Source organism: Homarus americanus, unplaced genomic scaffold (genome assembly GCF_018991925.1).
Source record: "Homarus americanus isolate GMGI-L3 unplaced genomic scaffold, GMGI_Hamer_2.0 scaffold15824, whole genome shotgun sequence".
NCBI classification, from domain to species: Eukaryota; Metazoa; Arthropoda; class Malacostraca; order Decapoda; family Nephropidae; genus Homarus; species Homarus americanus.
The window spans coordinates 1-13041 of NW_024756913.1; the positions used below are offsets into that span (position 1 = coordinate 1).

Sequence of the window (13041 nt, forward strand, 5' to 3'; positions counted from 1 at the left end):
CCCCCTTTTCATATATGAACATAACAGAATCTGATGTTCATGGTGAAATTGTTGTAAGGGTGTTAATTAAGAAATTAATTAATTATCCTGAAGGGGACTCTCACGCCACGTATATCTGAAAATCTAACGGGTGTAACCTAATACTACTTGTCTAACGCTCCGGAACGTTCACCAGGGACTGCCATCTTGAACCTTGAAATCAATTTAATTCTGGTCTTCGATAGCTCAGTCACAGCGAAGTTTGAAAAAAGGATCTTAGGAAAGTAAAATGAGTTCGTAGTCTCATTTTCACGTAGTTGATTGATACGTTTATTGAGATAAAAAAAAATACATCTCAAAGGGATGAAGTGACTTAAGTCATCCGCCACCCCAGTCCAGGAATGTCCCTCTCAGGACTCACATAAATCCCTAATACAGATATATCTTGTATAGTACATAGTTATATTCCAGATGCAAAATTTCTATATTTCTTGAATATTTCATCTACTTTCCTATTTTTAAGCATCCATTCTATTTGCTTGGAGACATTATTTATCTGGGCATTTCTATATACATTAAGAAATGGGCATCCCATGTGGCAGGGTATGGGACCTGGATGTTCTACAAACTCTACATTCCATATCCCGTTCACTTCTCTCGGCTCCAAGTTCCTCGTAATATTTATACCCTAATCTTAACCTCATACACACCGAATCTTTCCACCTGCTCCTATCTTTCCTATTTGTAAAATTTGTGTTCATGAGAACATGATAGTAATGTTTCATTGTTTCACTTTTCTCATATATTTCATTCCTTTTTAAATTATCTTCTATTGATTGTATTTTCCGCAATTTGCTCATAATTTTTTCAAAGTTTTAATACATATTATGTCAATCTCGGCCTTTTCCGTGACTCTTTTTGCTATTATATCTACTGCTTCATTAAGACCAATCCCCACATGTGAAGGGGCCCATACAAATCGAAAACTATGGCCTTTTTTCCTTATTGTATTTACAATTTTTCTACATAAACCAATAATGTGTTCAAAGACTGAACTTCCGCTGCTCAAAGAATCTAAAGCTGCCCTACTATCAACAAAAAAAATTTATATCTTTATTCCTCTTTACAACATTTTCTAATCCTACTAACAATGCATAAAACTCGGCTTGTGTTGATGATCTAAAATTGCTCGGCCGTTGTCCAATTTTCGTGTCATCAGTACCTTGTTCTGTGTACTGGTTTATAAGGATCCCACACCCTGCCCTGCCACTTGACACAACTGAACCGTCACAATATACATGCAAGGTGTTTATTTTAGGCAAATTACTAATCTTATTCCCATAAACCACTTGCAAGTACAGTATTTTAAGTAAAAGATTGAACTTGAGAAACTTTGGATTGAAATATACTGTACTGTTTTATATTACGTTAAAATAATGATATTCTTTCAGTAAAATCCCCAGACAGGTTTACAATTCATTTCGGTAATGGTGGAGCACACGCTTAGCTCCAGATGGATTTTATGAAATAGCACCAAAACTTCTATTTACATGATCATAACACGAAAATGGAAACACTGCGCAGATGATGATAATGATATGGAGAGAAGTGAGCCGTTTGCTCAACAACAACAGAAGATCGCGGAAAGGTGTTATCACTACCAGAGACACGACCTTCCTCAAACCAAAACTGACGAAAAAACGCTATATACTCCAAGAGGACTCCCGGTGCTCACCTTAACCGCGGAGCCGGGAACATTTCACCAGGGGGAGCGCAGTAGTACTTCCGAGCATCAAGCTCGCTCACCGAAACCACTAACGTTGATGAAGGACCAAAAGGACGACCTGCCGAGGTCCGAGGGCTGGGTGAGAGAACTGTTAGAAAATATGAGGTTCTCCAAAAGGCCGACGCCGAAGTTCAGCGGAGGAACTTGTGGTGAATACTGGAAGCTCAAGGAACCCTTCCAGCGACACGTTGGGATGCCGCAGATACTTGATGCTTTGAAATTAGAGACACTCTTCGTCGATTTTGCCAGCTCCGCTAAGGACGCTCTGCGAGGATGCCTGCAAATACAAAATCCCAAAGCATGGTACAATGAAGCACCCACGTGGGGTTCCGGGTTACCTTTCCGGTTCCGGGACCAGGTTTTGGGGTACCCCCGGTATGTTTCCTCTCACTGCATGGTCTTAGTAATAACCACAGCAATGGAGAAATACCGGGTTCCCTGCCCGCCTCCTAAAATATAGTATAGTCAACTCTCATACTTTCACCTCTTAGAAAGTCCAAATCTGTGTTCTTTCTTCTATGTAAAAAGGACACTGATTATGTACTCCCCGTTAAGCTGATAAGAACAGATACTACACTTTGATCTTAGCCAAAAGGCATCCTGTTGGTTCCGCTGTCCTTGCTCCACCTGACGTTGATTGTCTCTCCTCCTCCTCCTCCACTGTCGGACATGTCTGGCTACTTTGTGGTTGATTAAGCCTCTCTTTGTTGGGGCAGTATTGCACATCACACTGGAATCGAAAATGGCAAACCCTTTGCTCCTCCCTCATCTGCCTCTTGACGATACATTCGTGATTGCCTGGCCGGGAATTCAGTACAAGATGGCATCCAGAGGAACGCGCATGCGTGCGTAGTGTCAACAAAGGCTGTAAGAGACTGCTCCTTAAAATTCGTATTTCTGACGAATTCACCGCGTCTACCAATCCCAGCCTGGGCAGACAACTATAGTAAGACCCAGTTATCAGCACAGTGGCATATATTTTTTTGTTACTTTTGGACTTTGTCATTTTTTGGGGATAAAACATCTGGTCCTACCACCCGATCCCTCTGAGCAAAGTTTTTCAAGTTTGCGCATGCGCAATGTGATAGTGTGACGTCATTACCACTCCACCTGACTGCAGTGTTACCAACGTGCCCTATGCCCGCCGTTAAACGCTCCCGTTCGTTGGAAACGGCGGCAGTAGGTGACAGTGATGCTGACGACTTTCTTCTTGAAGACACGTCAAAGAAGAAGCAGAAACCTCAGAAGTCAGGGTCTCCAGCAGGGGCCACGGCTCCCCCTTGCACCCCTTCTGGGGCTATAGAGGGTGGACTCCTGTCATCGGGGTCCCCAAGTGAGCCTACATGTGGCTCAATGACCGACCCTCCGCCGACGATGGACATAGGGGATTCCCTTTGTCTCCCTGCCCCGTCGCGCCTTCGTCGTCTCGCCTTCCCTCGGGACTTGCCTCTGAGCACACGGACGACCTGGTTCTTCCGTCACTGCTCTCCACTTCAGGACTCAACACTTCGCCTCCGCCGAGGTCCCACAGCCGTGATAGTCACCACACAAATGGACGAGACGGTACGCCTGCTCACTCAGGTGGGCTTTCCTGCTCCCCAGGGGGAGGTGATGCTGAAGTTCACCATCATCACCCCAGAAACTCGTCGTACCAAGGTAATGGTTCGCCACGTACCCTGGGAGATCCCTATCGACGATCTTCGCCCTCTTCTCCCACAACTACTGGACATGGAACGCCGCATCAACCCGGTCTCCAAACGTCCATCCAACGAACTCATCGGCTGGTGGGTGGGCCCCCTCCCCCCGAAGGTGAATGTAGGACCAATTCACAACTGTCCTCTCGACCGATTTATCGGAACCCCGAAAATCTGTGGTCGTTGCCAATCGTGGAAACACCGCACCTGGGAGTGCACGAGGATGGTCGCCTGCGGTTTCTGTGCAGGTCCTCACGACACAGTGGAATGCAAATCGAAAATTCAGAACAAAATCCCAGTTATTCCACGGTGCGTCAATTGCCATGGCAGTCACCACGCCTGGAATGCCAATTGCCCACAGCGTCCTGGCACTCGCCCGGGGAAAACTTACCTTGTACCACCGCCCTCGTCTCTGACGAAGCCCCTGTCAACCAAACCTCAATCCTATCCACCACCGCCTCTTCCATCCACCAAGGATTTCCCATTGATCTCCTCTCCTCTACCACCCCCTCCATCACCCCTACCACCCATCCTTTCTCCCCTCCCTCCCTCTCCCTACCGTTCTTGGAACAAGGTCGTTGCCGGCCCTGCCACACAGTCACCACCATCTCCTGCCCACCCGGACCCCCGCTGTCTCTCACCAGCACCACCACCTCTTACTCAACTGAACCCTCACCGTCCCTCTCCGTCGCTACCACCACCACATGCCCAGTCGGGCCCTCGGCAATCCTCGCCGCCACCTCCAGCTCATGCACAGGTACACCAAGTTGGTTCTATGGAAACAATCACTCTCCGTCTGGATCGCCACTCCAAGCAAATCAACCTTCTCTCAGCCCAACTCGACTTGTTTGTGAAAACAATTGCGACATTGCAGAAGCAACAACAACTCATTCTGGACACCCTGACCCAACAGGGGCGCATTTTGCAAGCCCTGATGACCCGCCTCCTTCCATCTCCCGAGATGGAGGATCCATCCCTCGCTCTCCCACTCCTCCCTCTCCATTTCTCTCAACAGAATTTGGTACCTCCTCTGGAGCCCTGTCTAGCCCCTCCGACTCATCTCACACCGGAGGCCGTTCCCTCCTCTTCTTACAATGGAACATCCAGGGACTTAGACCTCGCCGGACAGACCTCGCCCAGTTTGTGCTCTCCCATCAAGTAGATGTTGCTCTACTTCAGGAAACCATCACAGACGATGTTACTCCACTCCGCCTCTCTGGCTATTCTGTTTACACCCTGCCTCGGTACCGTGGGCAGGCTCGTGGCCTCCTCACCCTTGTGCGTAACACCATTCCATCTGTTCGTCTCCCTTCACCTGACTCACATGGACCCCCGTCTGAATTACTTTCTGTCTCCCTTACTCTTGGTGACCGGACCCTTCGTGTAGTCAATGTTCATTTCAAGAGTGATTCTCTGGACCCCCAGGTTCTTCACGACCTCCATGATGGGGTTCCCACTATTGTTCTTGGCGACTTTAATGCCCGCCATCCCACTCTTACTCCGGATCATCCCACTCCATGTACCCTTAATGGATCACATCTCTCACAGTTTCTTAATGGGGATGATGATGTTCGCTTTCTTTGTCCTGATGATCCTACTCGCCTCCCCCATAGTTTCCTTGATGTTGGCTTACTATTGAACGGTCATACTTCCTTTCATCCTACCGTCTGCACCGAGCCTGCTCTGTATAGTGACCATCTTGCCGTTACTACCCATCTCAGGCTCTCCTTCTCTGCCCCGACATCAACTCCTTATCGATCCCCTCGCCTTCGTCTCACACAAGATGCTGTTCCTCCCTTTACCCAATACCTTTCTACCTGGGCGGATTCCTATGTTGTCCCTCAGTCCCTTGACTCTTACAGCGCTGATTTTGTTGATGCCGTGTATGACTCTGTCAATCGCGCTACCCCTCCACGCCCTCCCCGTCACCCCAGAAGTGCCACCAACTACTGGTATCGTATCCCTGCCATGAGACATCTCCGGCAGGTAACCCGTGATCTCCACTCTGCCATACGGAGGTCTCGGTCTCCAGAGGACTGGGAAGACTTCAAAAATTGGTGCTCCTTTGCAACTCAGGAGCGCCGTCGGATACGTGAGGCGGACTGGCTATCCTTCACGGGATCTCTATCGTTCCAGTCGTCACCCTCTTATGTATGGAATCGGATTAATGCTATACGGGGTACTCGACGGAGGCCTCCTCCCCACCCTGACCCCGCCTCCCTTGCCTGCTCTTTAATGGAGGACTGGGCACGAGCTTCCTCCCCTGAGGCACTTCCAGATCCAATGCAGGAGGCAGTGCAGGCCCGCATCGATGCGTCTGAGCCTGTTGTTCGTGCTGCTCTTACCTCCCCTGCCCCCACTGATCATCCCATCACACAGTTCGAGCTTGACAGTGCTCGTCGCTCTAGAAAAGACACCTCTCCTGGGGATGATCAGATAACCTACTCCGTCCTCAACGCCTGTACTAATATTCCTAACGGCCCCTTGCTTGCTCTCTACAATATGTCTTATGAACATGGGGTTCTCCCGTCCAACTGGAAAAATGCCACTATTATCCCCATCCCTAAGCCGGGAGATCCTGGGAAATATCGACCCATTAGTCTTACCTCCTGTGTTTGCAAGATGATGGAGAGGATACTCCATCGTCGCCTTCTTCACACCATAGGCGGCTTCCACAACTCCCTCAATGGTTTCATTCAACATCGCAGCACAGCACACTCCATTGCTTCCTTTTATTGCAATCAGACTGCCCGCGTCTCCGTCTTCCTTGATATCAAGGGAGCCTTTGATACGGCTCAGCCTGCCCTCATTTTAGCTGAACTTGCACGGTTAGGGGTTAAAGGGAGACTTCTACAATGGATCGCCTCTTACCTCACTGGACGTCAGGCCCGGGTTCGCGTTGAAGGCTCTATGTCTCCTGTTCAAGAAATGAACCTCGGCACCCCTCAAGGTGGAGTCCTGAGTCCCACCTTGTTTAACACTCTCATGCACTCCATTGCATCACTCCCGTGGCCGACAGAAGTTGTCCACTCAGGATATGCCGACGATGTCCTCCTCCAAGCCCCTGACTACCTCAGCATGCAGGAAGCCCTTGATCTGGTCTCCAGAGAGTGTGATTCACTTGGTTTCCTTCTTTCAACTGCGAAAACAAAAGCCATGTGGCACGGTCGTGTTGTACCTCCACCCCTTTTCTTATCAGGAACGCCCTTGGACTGGGTTAATGAGACAAAATACCTGGGTGTGTATGTAACTCGCACACGTTGTCAGATCCCTGAAGTCCGCTATCTTCGAGACATATGTTTTCGGCGTCTCGCTCCCCTCTCTACCATGTGCAGGGGTTCCCTTGGTGCCAGCATCCCTGTACTTCTCACCATGTACAAGTCTTTTGTTCGTTCCTGTGTCGACTACGCCGCCCCTGCCCTCGTCAACATTAGTCGGACTGCTGTCAACCGTCTCGAAGTTATCCAGAGGAAAGCTGCTCGTATCATCCTTGGGGCTCCTCAGTGGACACGCTCTACTTCTCTATATAACGAACTTGGTCTTTCCCCCTTACAGGATCGTGTCCAGGAGTTTTACCTAAAAACTGCCGTTTCCATTCTACGGGATCCTAGGGGCAACTATGTCCAAACCAACTTGACTACTGCTGTTCGAGACCGACCTCCATCTAGAAGACAGTGGCGAGGGTCACTCATCCGAGCCCTTCAGGAACACGACCTCCTGCCTGATATTGTTGTCACCCCTGCTGTTGGTTCGTCTCCTTCTCCCTGGCTGGATTTTCAACCTGAAGTGATTGCCCTCGGTGGACCGCTCCCGAAATCCCAGGTGAACCCTGTTATTCTCTGCAAATACCACCTCTCCAGGATCGCTCACTGGTCCCCAGGTAGGGTCGTCCTCTACACTGATGGTTCTGTTGACCCCGCTACAGGTAGGGCCGGGGCTGGTGTCTACATCTCCCGTCCTCATGCCCCTGAGCCTATCAAACTGTCTCTCAGAGTTTCTGACGGGGCATCCTCCACTCAGGCTGAACTAATAGCCCTCCTTGCTGCCCTTCTCGCTGAGGAAGAAGCAGATGGTTTCTGCCCCTTGCTTGTCTGCTGCGATTCCAGGTCTGCTCTCGACGGGATCGCATTTGGATCTGGGGAAAATAAGGACCTCATCCTCCGAATACGAGGGTTAACATCCACACTTCAGGATGAAGGCCGTCCTGTGACATTCCTATGGATACCTAGTCATGTCGGTATCTTGGGGAATGAGGCAGCAGATGACCTTGCCAAGACTGGCTGCAACAAGGCCACACCTGACTACGTTGTTCCTCGAACACTCTTACAGATTAGGACCCAAATCCGCCGCAAACAGAGAGAAGCTCGGGAAGCAGCCATCCCCCTGGACTCCCCGCCCACATGGTACGATGTCCTCCGTAAACTTCCTGACTTCTCGTACGTCTACGGGAAAGGGTCGCGGAAGGGGGACGTGATTGCTGCCCGTATCATCATTGGGTATGACTTTGCTTGGGAGATTGGTATCCCCACATCCCCTGAGCAACGCTCTTGTGCGTTATGCAGAAGACCCGACAGCCGCACCCTTATTCACTACCTCCTAAGATGTCCCCACACACAACGCTTCCGTGACGCCTGCTGGACCACCACTCCACGACCCCCTGACGGAGACACGATGATCCTCCCAATACTGGCCAGATATTTTGTAAATAATATTAATTATGTGTTAAAGGAACATCCTTCCTTCCTTAGGCTTTAGTAAGCCCCTTTATAATATTTATACTGTATATACTTTTCACACTTGCCAGATGTTTCTGGTGTCATTGTACAGGGGTACCTAGTGACAGCACTAGGATCCCTCTTCCTCTATCAAGGAATAAACAATTGAAATTGAATTGAATTGAATTGATGGCATCCAGCACACAGCTCAGCCAAAAGGCCGAGAAACAGGTCCCGCAACTAGTACTAAGTATGGAAGTAGCAAAAGAAAGAAATAAGAATATATTTTATTTAAAAGAATGATACAGAGTTTTTTATTTACAATAGTTTGGGTATTCCAGTTATTTGTGACCATTGGCTGACTATCTATTTCATTTTATACATAGTGTTCCTATTCCACTAACTAGAACCTATTCTTTCTTCTATCTTGACTTTGGGTTTATTTCACCCTACATACTGTCTAGCCCCTGAGGTATGTTCTATATAAATCATTCTCGACCAGCGAATGGCATCACTTACACACACTTTCCTGAAGAGGCGCAGATATCCCTTTGATGCCAGTCTCTTCATCAGCTTCTCGTTCTCCGGGTCGTATGCTCCCAGGGGTCCCACTATGAATGCAGCCACCTTCACCTGCTGGTATTGTCTTCTCATCTCTGCTGCTAGTTCTGCATACTTTTCTTCTTTCCTCAGTCTTGCTTCTTTAAATGCCTCTTGTCCATTCTCGAATGGGCAGGTGACGTCGATCAGGATCACTTCTCGGTTCTTTTCAATCACCAGGTCTGGACGTCCATTGTCTGCTGCTCCTGGTACTCGTTCATTTGCCGACATGATCTTCCAATGTCGACCTACTGCGGCTTTTCGTACTCTATCCACCAGGGCATTATGTCGCTTTTGCATGGCTCGAGAGTGTATCATGCAGTGGTTTACTACATGTGGGAGCGTTTCTTCTCTATTGCACCGACGACATCTCCGATCCCTATTCTGGCCTCGCTTCGCTCCATTGACGGGGAGTAGGTTCAGTCTTGCTCGGTGTATGAAACGCCAGTCTGCGAAGGTTGTATACGCTCCATTTCGAACAAATGCTGATGATGCTCTCTCTTGTGCTACGAGCTTCATCACTTTCCCTTGGTCAGGCTTATTCTGCAGAACTTCATCTCTCATCTGTCGTCGCTGGCTCCGGATGGTTTTGGCTACCTTCCTTCTATCTTTTTCTTCAATGATGGAGTCCGTGCATTTTATCTTGATGTTGTCTCTTCCCTCTGCTATCCAGGAAACCCCCATTCGGCCTGAGGCACATCTGGCTCTAGACCAGATGGTTTGGTGGTCTCCTCCTCGCGTTTGCATCTCTCCCTGTGTTAAGTAAATGCATGCGTCGGTCATGCTTGGCTCCTGTCGTGTTCTCATTGTTGCCACTCGCCGGCATTCTTCTCTGGCTATTTCCCTGACGACAGGATCCGGTGACGTGAGTTATTTAAATGCGGTATCCACCAGGAAAATGTCAGAGTCTTCTGCCGCGAGTGGGACACCACACGCTCCAGCTTTACTGCTTCCGTATAGGTACTCATTCGACGCTCTTGACGGTAGATGTAGCGTGTGTTTCAGCATTGTCTTCATTTCGTTGTCCAGGTGTGCCCAGTCTGTTTTCCTCAGTTGCCAAGTCCTCATTGCATGCACTCCTGCCGGGTACATGAATGTCTTGAGTGCATCTATTCTCTGCCACGGTGCTAGCTTGCTTGTCAGTATTTTGGTCCCGAGGTGCATTAGTTCCTCTACTGTTTGGATGTTTGGCAGAAGATGGAACCCAACTGGTCGCCCCAAGAATAGCGTAGCTTCGCCATCGCTCTTCCATTGAATGGGCGTTTCTCCCACATAGAACTGTGTCTGGCGCATTCCTCGAGGTCTTCGTCCAGACTGGTGCAATGATGAGCATTTGCTAGGATTTATGTCCAGTCCCATCCTACTGCATTGTTCTGTTGCTTTGTAGAGGAGTTGCTGTAGATTATCTTGCTGTTTTGTAATGATGGTTATATCGTCTGCATATGCTAAGCATGGGTGCTTGTGTTGTTGGTTCAGTATCATTCCTTCGGCCGCGATTTTCCGCAACAGTGGTTCGACCGCTATATTGAACAGGAGACCACTTATTGGGCACCCCTGTTGCACACCGCATTGCACTGGTATCTCTTCTGTTTCTCCTTCCTTTGTTAGGATTCTGGTCGTCTTGCCACTGATGATGTCTCCTGCTACTGCTTCAAAATCCCGTCCCACCCCTATACGGTTGAGCGCTCTTTTGATGAGGTCCAGTGACACTGAGCCAAATGCATTGGTCAAGTCGAGTGCTGCTATGCAGGTATCGCCATTGTTCCGTCGTGCATCGTCCATGTGATGTTGAAGTATGTAGTTGTGTTCTATCACCCCATCACTTGGCATGAATCCTTTCTGTGCAGCGCACAGTACCTCGTTGTCAACGAGCCACCTTCTGAGTCGTGCTGTGAGGCATCCCGTGTACACCTTGTATATTGTGCGGCTCAGTGTTATAGGCCTCCAATTTGAAACGACTTCTGGGTTACCACCTTTTTTGGGTACAAGTATTGTTCTGTATCGTTTCCAGGAGTCTGGTATTCTCTTGGCTCTTAGACACACGTTGAATATGGCTGCCATAACTCGGCAGCTTGTGTCAGCCTTTCTCCAGTTATCATATGATATTCTGTCTTCACCTGGTGACGAATTCTCTGCTGCTGCTAGTTTTGTAAATACTTCCTTCTCTGTGAAGGGCTGCATTTCCATCTCTGGTCTGTCGTCTGGCGGTTCGGGAATGTGCTCCACGGTATTTAGGTCACATTCCTTTTCGACCATCATGTGTTGGAAGTGTTCCTCTATTCTCTCCTTGCTTATTTCACATCTTGCGCCGTTCCCTTCGACAATTAGCCGTATTGCCCGGCGACGGTTGTATTTGTACAGCCTCTGGATCTGTTTGCAATCATTGACATCGGTGATTTTCCTGGTCGTGTTCTGTCCCTGAGAGATGTTTATCCTGTTTGCCGCTTGGATTGCTACCTCGATCTCAATCAGTACTTCTTCAAAATCTTGCCCAGTCCGGGTTCCGCTGGATCTCATACAGTGTGCCCAGAAACGGGTCCAGTATCCATGTCCCCTCAGCTTCATCTCGCTCTTCATTTGGTTCAGGAGTTATGCCAATATGCTCCTGTATGTTGCCTTCACCACTTAGTGTTTGGGTTGCTTCACTTTGCGATAGTGGTGTAAGGGATTCACTGAGATTACTTTGGCTTCCTTCATTTGTTTCTTGACTTTGCATTATCTGTTCCCCTGTTTGGGTACTGTCTCCCCCATGTTGTTCATCAGGGCTTAGAGGTGACAGTGGCATTCTTGGAATGTGCAAGAGGGGTGTCAGGTCCCCTGCGTGCTGTGATTCCTCTCCTGGTGAGGGTTCATTTTGGAGCAGCTGGCTCGGCGTTATAGACCTCAGTCGCGTTTCTTGATCGTCTGGGCTCAGCGGTGACACTGGTGTACTTCTCCCTGAGACGGGGCGTGGTGTCTCTGGTCCTTCCACTTCTCCATCCCTGGGTGGGGGGGTCCATCTGTGCCTTTCTCGTTGCCCTTGTGTTTCTCTTTGCTGCTGTTGCTCGTCATTCTGTGGCTGCTCCCTCTGCTCGTTATCCCTATTTTCCCCAACTTCCTGTGTGGGCTGGGCGCTTGCTGGATTGCCTTCAGGCTGTTGGTTCCCCTGTCGTTGCTCCGCCTGACGTTGGTTGTCTCTCCTCCTCCGCTGCCGTACATGTGTTGCTGCCTTGTGGTTGTTCACTCCTCTCTTTGTTGGGGCAGAGTAGTGGCAGTATTGCACGTCGCACTGGAAACGAAAATGGGGATCCCTTTGCTCCTCCCTCATCTGCCTGTTGAGGATGCACGTGTGATTGCTTGGCCGGATAGTCAGTACCAGATAGCACCCTGCACACATGTTCATATATTCGTTGATTTTCTTGTTGTGGGCTTCCTTTAGATGTCGGACTAGTGATTGCTTGCAGCCAGACCACCCCGATGATGCACATTCCCATGGGCATCCCTGCGTCCTCTCTGTGCATTTGAAGGATGGTGGTGCAGGGAACCATATGGTCAGCATTCGGTTTCTTCTTTCCGGCTGCCGATCCCCGCTCGGGCGGGGGAGAGCATCCATTCCCCCGCCGTCCGTTGAGTCAGAGTCTCCGCCGCTCCCACCGATTTGTACTGGCTCGCCTGTCGCAGGTGTTCCGGCTCTCCATCCCACATCTTCTCCTTCGTTTCTTCCTCTTGGCCCTTCGTCGTCCATCTTGCCTTACCCACACGAACACCCACACACACATGACAACCCCCTTACCAGGGTGTACCCGCACTATCACGGTATTCCTGGAGGATCGGCCGAGAGTTGTGTACCGACCTCCCTTTCGCCATCACAAACCCACTCGATCGCAAGGTGATGGTTTACCGGGGAGGGACTTTGGGACGAATACACTTCTATGAGTGCAGGTCCCTCAGCCAGTACGAAGTAAGGAAGTACAGAGAGGAGGGAATAGCCACGTGTGAGAAGCACCCACGTGGGGTCCCGTGGGACCAGGTTTGGGGCTTTGCAGGCCCCCCCGGTATGTTTCCTCTCACTGCATGGTATTAGTAATAACCACAGCAATGGTGAAATACTGGGTTCCCTGCTCGCCACCTAAAACAACAAAGGAGTAACTCTGTTACTTTCACCCCCAGAAAGTCCAAATCTGTGCTCTTCCTTCTATGTAAAAAAGAACACTGATTATGTACTCTCCATTAAGCTGATAAGAACAGATACTACACTTTGATCTTAGCCAAAAGGCCGAGAAGCAGG

General features: G+C 49.4%; 1 pseudogene; it reads right to left on the minus strand.

Moving 5' to 3' along the window:
• Positions 1-12921: 12921 nt before the first annotated feature.
• LOC121857071 lies at positions 12922-13041 on the minus strand (annotated as a pseudogene).